This window comes from Marmota monax, unplaced genomic scaffold, assembly GCF_021218885.2.
Source record: "Marmota monax isolate L192 unplaced genomic scaffold, Marmota_monax_Labrador192_F-V1.1 WCK01_AAM20220418_F8-fsc00013, whole genome shotgun sequence".
NCBI classification, from domain to species: domain Eukaryota; kingdom Metazoa; phylum Chordata; class Mammalia; order Rodentia; family Sciuridae; genus Marmota; species Marmota monax.
The window spans coordinates 3,345,267-3,353,128 of NW_026692202.1; the positions used below are offsets into that span (position 1 = coordinate 3,345,267).

The 7,862-nt window shown below is 42.0% G+C and overlaps 1 pseudogene; it reads right to left on the bottom strand.

Moving 5' to 3' along the window:
* Positions 1-6,547: 6,547 nt before the first annotated feature.
* LOC124084871 (small ribosomal subunit protein uS8-like) lies at positions 6,548-6,948 on the bottom strand (annotated as a pseudogene).
* Positions 6,949-7,862: the final 914 nt, after the last annotated feature.

Below are 7,862 nucleotides of genomic sequence, written 5' to 3' on the forward strand. Positions count from 1 at the left end.
TTCTTGATTTAATAAGGAAAGAAAAAATATTTTGTGCTGAGTTTGCTAAGGTCAATAGTAAGAACAAATATTCTGTCCATAAAATATCAAGGAAGATAAAGTTCATGCTAGTTTTGCTGTTCCTCTTCCAACTACAAAAATTATAATCACTGTGCAGGATAAGTGTTTAGATAAGATGAAAAAGGAATTACATTTTTGTATATATATATAAAAAATAGTATATTATATAGGGTCCAGTATTCTTCATGGTTTCAGTAGCCACTGGGTCCCCCTAGAATGTATCCCCATAGATAAAGGGAGACTTGTGTGGTCCGCATCTCCATATTTACACCTTCCACAGGGCTACCTTAGAAAACCAAGCACCAGATAGTGGCAAGAGTTGGGGAGAGGGCACGTGACAGATTTTTAGAGCCTATTCTTACCCTTTGCAGAGAGAGTTAAGTGGATCCCACTGTAGATAGGAGCATCCATGAAGACTGCCTGCAGTGGTCATCTGCCCGAGGGGGTCAATAGAATTACAATAGTGTGATCCAGGGCACCAAGGAGGCTCCCCTGGCCATATTGGATGAGTTCAAGAGGCCCAGTGGCAAGAAAGAACAGCATGCTTGCCAGTGCTCAAGACACAAGCCCACCTTGTTGAAGGCTACCATAGTGTGTTGTGAGTGTGTGTGTGTGTGTGTGTGTGTTGAGGGAGATAATTTGAATCTGTTGGGGGTGGCCACTGTTGCTTCACCTTCCTGGGCGCCTTCCAGGATCAGAGCACAGGTCTGGTAAGGAGCTTAACCTGCAACTGCTGATCAGGACTGGATTGTTAACCAGGACTAGAGAAGTACAGGCATCCTTTGGCATCTGTAGGAGATTGGTTCCAGGAACCCCTGTGCCCCACTCCGCCACCAGGGTACCAAAATTCCTGGTCGCTCAAGTCCCTTGTGTAAAATGGTGCAGCAGTTGCATATAACCTATGCACATCCTCCCAAGTCATCTAGAGTTTAATCCTAGTGTGGAGAAGATGAGGAGCCAGATCAATGCAGTCTTCAGATAGAACCAAAGGGACTACAGTGAGGCATCAACCAGCACCTCACCAAGCATGTAGACAAGAACATCGTAAAAAAGATGACACCTAAGCTGTATCTAAAGGATGCTGCAGAAGGAGCCAGGAAGGAGGGCTGAGAAGAAGGCACCTAGCAGAGGGAAGAGCATGTGCAAAGACCCAGAGGTCCAAGAGAGCAGGCAAGGAACCTGCCATGTGTGGTTCCTGAGTAGGGTGTGGGTAAGAGGCTGACTCACACAGGGTTTGTAACCCCCTCTGACTAGTCTGTTGAGGGAAAGAAGGAGCCATTGCAGGGGTTGAAATAGGGGTCTGCACTAGAGAAAGCAGGTTGGGGCAGAAAATACAGGTGGGAGGGTCGCCATAAACAAACCTTGGTTCAAAAACGGCTGGAGGAAAATTCTCAGATTTATGTCCTCTCTGCTCTATACTTCGAATTTTATTTTATGCAGCAAATTTACTGGTACTTTTTCCTCAATCTAGATAATTGCTAAGTGTATGGTTTTTGCCAGTATAAAAAGAATCTGTTCTGTGGTGCAAACCACTTGAGCAGAATAATCTTCAAACTTTTTGTTGTCCTAATAGCCCCCACCCATAGAAGTTTGCAAGATGTGCTGAATTTAGCCCTATGCTAAGTCTTATGGGCTAGTGACCATAAGCCGAGGCTGAGGAAGAGAGTGGTTCCTGCCCTGCAGTCCTGAAAGAGGTGCAGCCAGCATTGCTTCCATGGGCTCAGCAGCTCTCTGGGTTGCTCAGAGGGCAAAGGGTCCTGCTGGGGCAGATCATGATAAAGCAGTTTAAAAAGTGAGAGGGAAGGAAGGGATGATCCTACTTCCTGCCGGTTCTGCACTGATGGTATTAGGCTTATGAGATGAAAAATAATTTCCCAGCCTACAAAACTCAAATTCACTGAAAAGAAGAAGAAAGAGAGAGAGAGAGAGAGAGAAAACTCACCTTGGCATTGCTTTAACAAACTTCAAGTAGACTCTACATCCCACTGGAACAATCTAGAATGCATGTGTTAATTTCTTCTATATTTCAGGTCACATTCTCTGGCAGCCCAGCCCCACTTGGCAATAACACATTTGAAGAGAGACTACTTGGTGCCTTAGGCTTGTCATAAAAAAAGGAATAAAATTTAAACAGGATTTGAACTTGTAAAGACATTGACATTGCTGGTTCAATTCAGATTGGCCCTCCAATCTGAATTGGAGTATTGTTCTCTACTCAAGAGTCACTTCTGGGAACCCTGGTAGCTGTCCAGTGTCTTCCAGATTTGGTTAGATGAACTTCCATTGCTCATCAGGGCTCTCCATAAGTTTCTCTTGGATTTCCCCTCAGCCGGCTGTAAACTTTGAGTTCCGAGTTCTAGCTCAGTCTGTAATCTTACTGGAAGCCCTGTGCTTGTTTCTGTTTCTGCATTCTATTAGGATGTGTCTTTTGCAACATAAAGAATGCAAAACTAACGGAATGCATTTCTATTCTTACACTCTACTTTGCATTCTTGTTTATGAAATTTCCCCACTGCCTCCCTTCTTTTCCACCTGCCCAAATGTGTCAACGATTCAGATTTGGATCTACCCTACTATACTGGTGGCCTCCTCTTCTACTTGCCAAACAAGACCTCAGGGCTGGTTAGGAGTCCAGCTCTCCCCTACTCAGCAATGGTGTCCTGACTCCAGGTCAAGGTAAGTTCCGATGACTAAGTTGATCAGGGTCACCGTGACTAATTGAGGTGAACAATTAATTATAGGGGAAGAGTGTCTGCCTGGAGACCTCTGGCAAGGCTTCCTCTTTCTTTCACTGATTCAGGACATCGCCACATGGGTGCTTCACTTGGAACCTGTGTAGCTAACTGCAAGCAACTGGGAAAGCAGCCTACAGACTAGAGTGGCTAAGAGGGAAGACGGAAAGTACCTGGGTTGAAACAAAGCATCCATCATTAGGTAACGTGATGCATTTCTTTTTTGTTTAAGCTAATTTGAGTTATGTTTTCTAACAGCCAAAGGTTCCCTAAGTGATCCAGGAGTTCCTAACCTAAGGTACACAGACTGTCAAGAGGTGTGGTATAGAATTCAGAGGTCCATGAAAATTACATATTAACTGCAATTTAGTATTTCCTTCAATGATGAATATAGGCAACAGGCTTAGCAAATTAGCAGAACCCATGGCTTACAGGAAGTCATGGATAGAAAGCAAGGACATTTTCATATTATATTTTGGTTGTTAAAAGAATCTTGAACAGTATTTTCTTTCCCCATGAATGATGGTTCATGTTATATTACTTGCATAAATCAAATCTCCTCCTGTAAGCTCTTTGATCGCCATGTGGCATCCATTTCCTTGTCCCCAGTAGTACCTGTACAGCACTAGTCACCCAGTAGATGCTCAATAAATGCTTGTATGCTTGTTGACTTGACTTTGCCTCTGAGCATGACCCTAAGGGAAGTGGCTTGGAAGGGGATGGTTGTCTCTTGTGGCATCAATTGACAGAGGCCACAAACATTCTAGTTCTCCTTAATCTGATTTGCAGGCTCAAGGGCCTTATGAATGAATTTCTCCAGAGCAAGATGTATTATAGTTGAGCAAAAGTTCAATGTTTAGGATAACAAATATAGAAATAGGAGGGTTAAGACGAGAAGAAAAAATAAGAAATCTCCCTTTCGGGAGGTAAGGAGGAAGAGGTCTTCCTGAAAGCTAAAATCAACCTCCCCATTTTATGTAGGGATGCAAGGTCATCCAGGCCTTGTCCAGAGTCTAGCCCTACCTGTTTTCAAATGCTAACCTCCAGCTAGAAAAATAGGGAGAACCCTAGAAGAGGAGGCTAAGGATAAAACAGGCAAAAGGGAAGCTCCCTCTGCCTGTCCTCTGTTCACTAACAATAGGATGATGTGCACAACTGACATGTGCTGTCCCCACGTTCCTGACCACAGCCCAGTGAAAAGGTTACATTCACAAGTTACAGATGAGGACACAGACCCAGAGAGGTCTAAACACACACCCATGATGGATTGGTCAGGGTTGTCCAGAAAAGCATAGCCAATAGGATCTGTCTCCTGTCTCTTTCCATCTCCTACTGATTGTGTGAATGTGTGTAAGCACGCTTGTGTGTGAAGAGAGAGATTTATTATGAAGAATTTGCTCACTTGCTGATGGAGGCTGAGAAGTTCCACCGTCTGCCACCTACAAGCTGGAGACCCAGGAGAGCTGTTGGTACAATTCAGTCTGAGTCCAAAGGCCTGAGAACTAAGGGAGCTGATGGTATAAATCCCAGTCTCAGGGCAGAGGAAAAGGAGAATGGATTTCCCAGCTTCAGAAGTAGGGAACTTTCTCAAATACATACCAGTCTGGGGGATCCTGTGATTTTTGACTGTCCTACATCACCCAGACAGTGCCTGAACCTAGGGCCTGAGGTTGGGCTTGAGCGGTTGCCAGAGGATTGCTGTGGGTGGAGGTGGCAAGGGGCTGACAAATGCCCTTGCTGTTGTCACAACACCCAGAGAAAATTTCTCCTTCCTGCCTGGCGGCTCCCAGCCCTGATCCTGGAAAGGCTCACTAGGGAGAGGAATGGGGCCAGGCACCTTATCAGGTGGGCACAGGAGAAATGCAAAGATCCTTAGTGAGAATGGGCTGCTTTTCAGATCAAGGCCATGAAATCATAGAGACATGAAAAGTAAATCCAGCAGCAGTAGTGTATACTTTGAGGATTTTGCTGTTGTTTGTTGTATGTTTGTCTTTGCTTATCAACATTCTGGAGCTTTAAGCAAAATTACAAAGGACTTATTACTGTTTGGCGCCTTTAAGCCTCTCTCTTTCTAAACTCCCATAGTTGTCCTCCCTTAGACCCCTAAAGCTCAAAACCCATCAGAACTGTTTCGGTTTCTTTGTTCACACTGAAGTATAAAGGGCTAACCACACTTTAAATAGTTATTTCTCTTTTTTTTTCAACATTTTTTAAATTGTTGATAATCTTTATTTATTTATTTATATGTGGTGCTAAGAATTGAACCCAGGGCCTCACACATGCCAGGCAAGTGCCCTACTGCTGAGCCTCATCCCCAGCCCTTAAATAGTTATTTCTATAAAGATACCTGTATTGGCATTTTGCCAGGCTCAACCACCAATGAACGAGATGTGGCTTAAAATGGCTTTACATGTGCCAGATGGGGAAAATATATGAGTTTATGTATGGATGTTCCCTAAAATTCATTTACTTGTTCAATAAATATTTAATGAGGCCACTGTAGCAATAAGGGATATATATAAAAACAAGGGAGGAAAGGATTCACACAAATGGGGAAAATGTGGCATGGAACATTAAATGTCTTGCCTGAAATTACCAAATTTATTTCTTCCAATCAATCTATAAATAATTCAGATGTTTATTGATAATTTCATGATGTGCCCTTCACTATGCAAAGAACCATAGAAGATACTGAAGAGATGTAACTTGGCCTGTGACCTGAATTTGCAATCTCATTTTTGTAACATGTACACATGAAGCAATCTAGCAATGAACTGAATATTTGTCCCCCCCCCCCCCCGCAAAAAAAAAAATTGATGCCAGCCCCCATTGTGATGGTATTTGGACATAGGACCTTTAGGCAGTAATTAGGGTTAGATGAGATCATGAGGGTCGGCCCTCATGTTGGGAATAGTGCTCTTATAAGAAGACAACCTGCTCTTTCTCCCTGAGGGTGCACAAAGAGGTCTTATTTTGGCTTGTGGACAGTCATCATGACGTGTGATGGTGACTGTTTACAAGCCAAAAGAAGACCTTTTTGTGCACACTCAGGGATTATCTACAAGCCAGAAGAAGAGAACACAGAATGAAACCAACCTTGCTAGCACCTGACCTTGCACTTCTAGCCTCCTGAACTGTGAGAAATAAATTTCTGTTATTCAAGCCACCTGGTTTATGCTTTTTTTGCTATTGCAGCCTGAATTGACTAAAACACTAATGAAGCAAAATAATGAGAATTGTAAATTAAACTCTGATATAAAAGTTAGGAGTTTTAGTAAAGAAATAAAAGGCCTTAATATGGGATCTTTACTGCCTCTGCTCACACACCAGATACTGGCTTGGTTTTATTTTTGGAGGAGGCTGCATATTTTTTAAATACCCCAAACTACAAAAACTGTTGTTGCAAGCCTCTGTGTACTCATTATCCAGACTTAAAAAGTTAGCAATTTTTAACTTTTGTTTCACATATAAGTTCTGTATCAAACAAGAACAGTATCTTAGATGAATTTGAAGTTCTTTGTGTTTCATTCCACAGCCTCACCCCAAAGGCTTCTTTTGTTCAATACAGTCCTTGTGAGATTCATTGGTGTGGTGTGAGGCAGTGATTTGTCCACTTTCAGGGCTGAATGATGTTTCAATGTGTGGCTGGACTAACCGTGTTCATCCATCCTATGACTGATTGACATTTGAGTTGTTTTCCTTTTTTTAGAAGGAGAGTCCACGGAGGCATTTTATTATACGTATGTTTTACATTCCTAGAAAAAGAACCCCAGGATTTTTCCCCCTGTGTGTTTTCATCTTGCTTCTTTGTGGTCCATGATGTGAGATGAGATTGTCAATACAATGAAACCAAACTGATGGGATGGGAGCAGATTTTTCTGCCATTTTTCTAGGTCTTTGAGCTGCACATCAAATCTGAGGCTTATCACTCCACACTTGTTTAACCTGCCTGTGAGGTTGACAACAATTTTCCCAGCTCTGTAATCATAAGTGATTTCAAATTCGCCAGTGTAACCATGCTTCATCAGCACAGCACAGTTAGAAACCGGACAATGACTTTGGAGAACTACCTAATAAGGACCTGGCGTTTGCTTCTATTTTCAGCATTGTTGATGCTCTTGAGAGCATCAGCCAGGACATTCCTGTGCACCATTATGGCGGCACGAAAAGATGGAGGAAAGAGCTGTTTTCCTTTTTTTAATTATTACAAATAATCCTGCTAAGAATTTTTATACATGTCTGTGGGTGACCAAATGGGCCATTTCTCTTAGGTATGTAACTTGGAATAAAACTATGGTATCACAGTGTATATATATATGTTCAGTTGTAGTCAATAGTACCAGTTTTCTAAAGAAACGGTACCAGCCAGGCATGGTGGCACATACCTGTAATCCCAGTGAATTGGGAAGCTGAGGCAGGAGGATTGCAAGTTCAAGGCTGGCTTGAACAGTGTAGCAAGACCCTGACTCAAAATAAAAAGTGAAAAAGGTGGACATAGCTCAGTGGTAGAGCATCCCTTCAATTTCTAGTGCCCCCATAAATTAAAAAATTACATTAAATTAAATAAAGTAGTTGTACCAGTGGCTCCATATCTTTGCTAATACTCAGCAAACACCTTTTTAAAACTTTATCCTTTTGATGGATATATAGAAATATCTCACTATGGTTTTAATTTCACTCTCTGATGTCTAAAATGGTTCAGCCCCATTCACATATTATTAGCCATTCAACAAGGAGCTGACAAATGCCTGACCTTCCCCCATTTTTTTCTTATGTCATTTTTCTACTCGTTGATCTGTAGGACTTTATGTGGCTTAAATATAGAATATTTGTTTAAAATGTCACGATTTATCCCTTTCTGTGGTTTGTTCACTTAATGGTGTCTTGTTATAAACAGATTCCTAATTTTAGGTGGTTATCCAATTTATCAGTCTTTTACAGTTAATTATTTACAATTCCCGATTAAGAAATCCTTGCCCATCCCAAGGATAGAAAATTATCCTTTCGTTTTTATCTAGAATCTTTATTGCTTTTTTCCCTTTCGGAATTAGATCCACCATCCACCTGCAA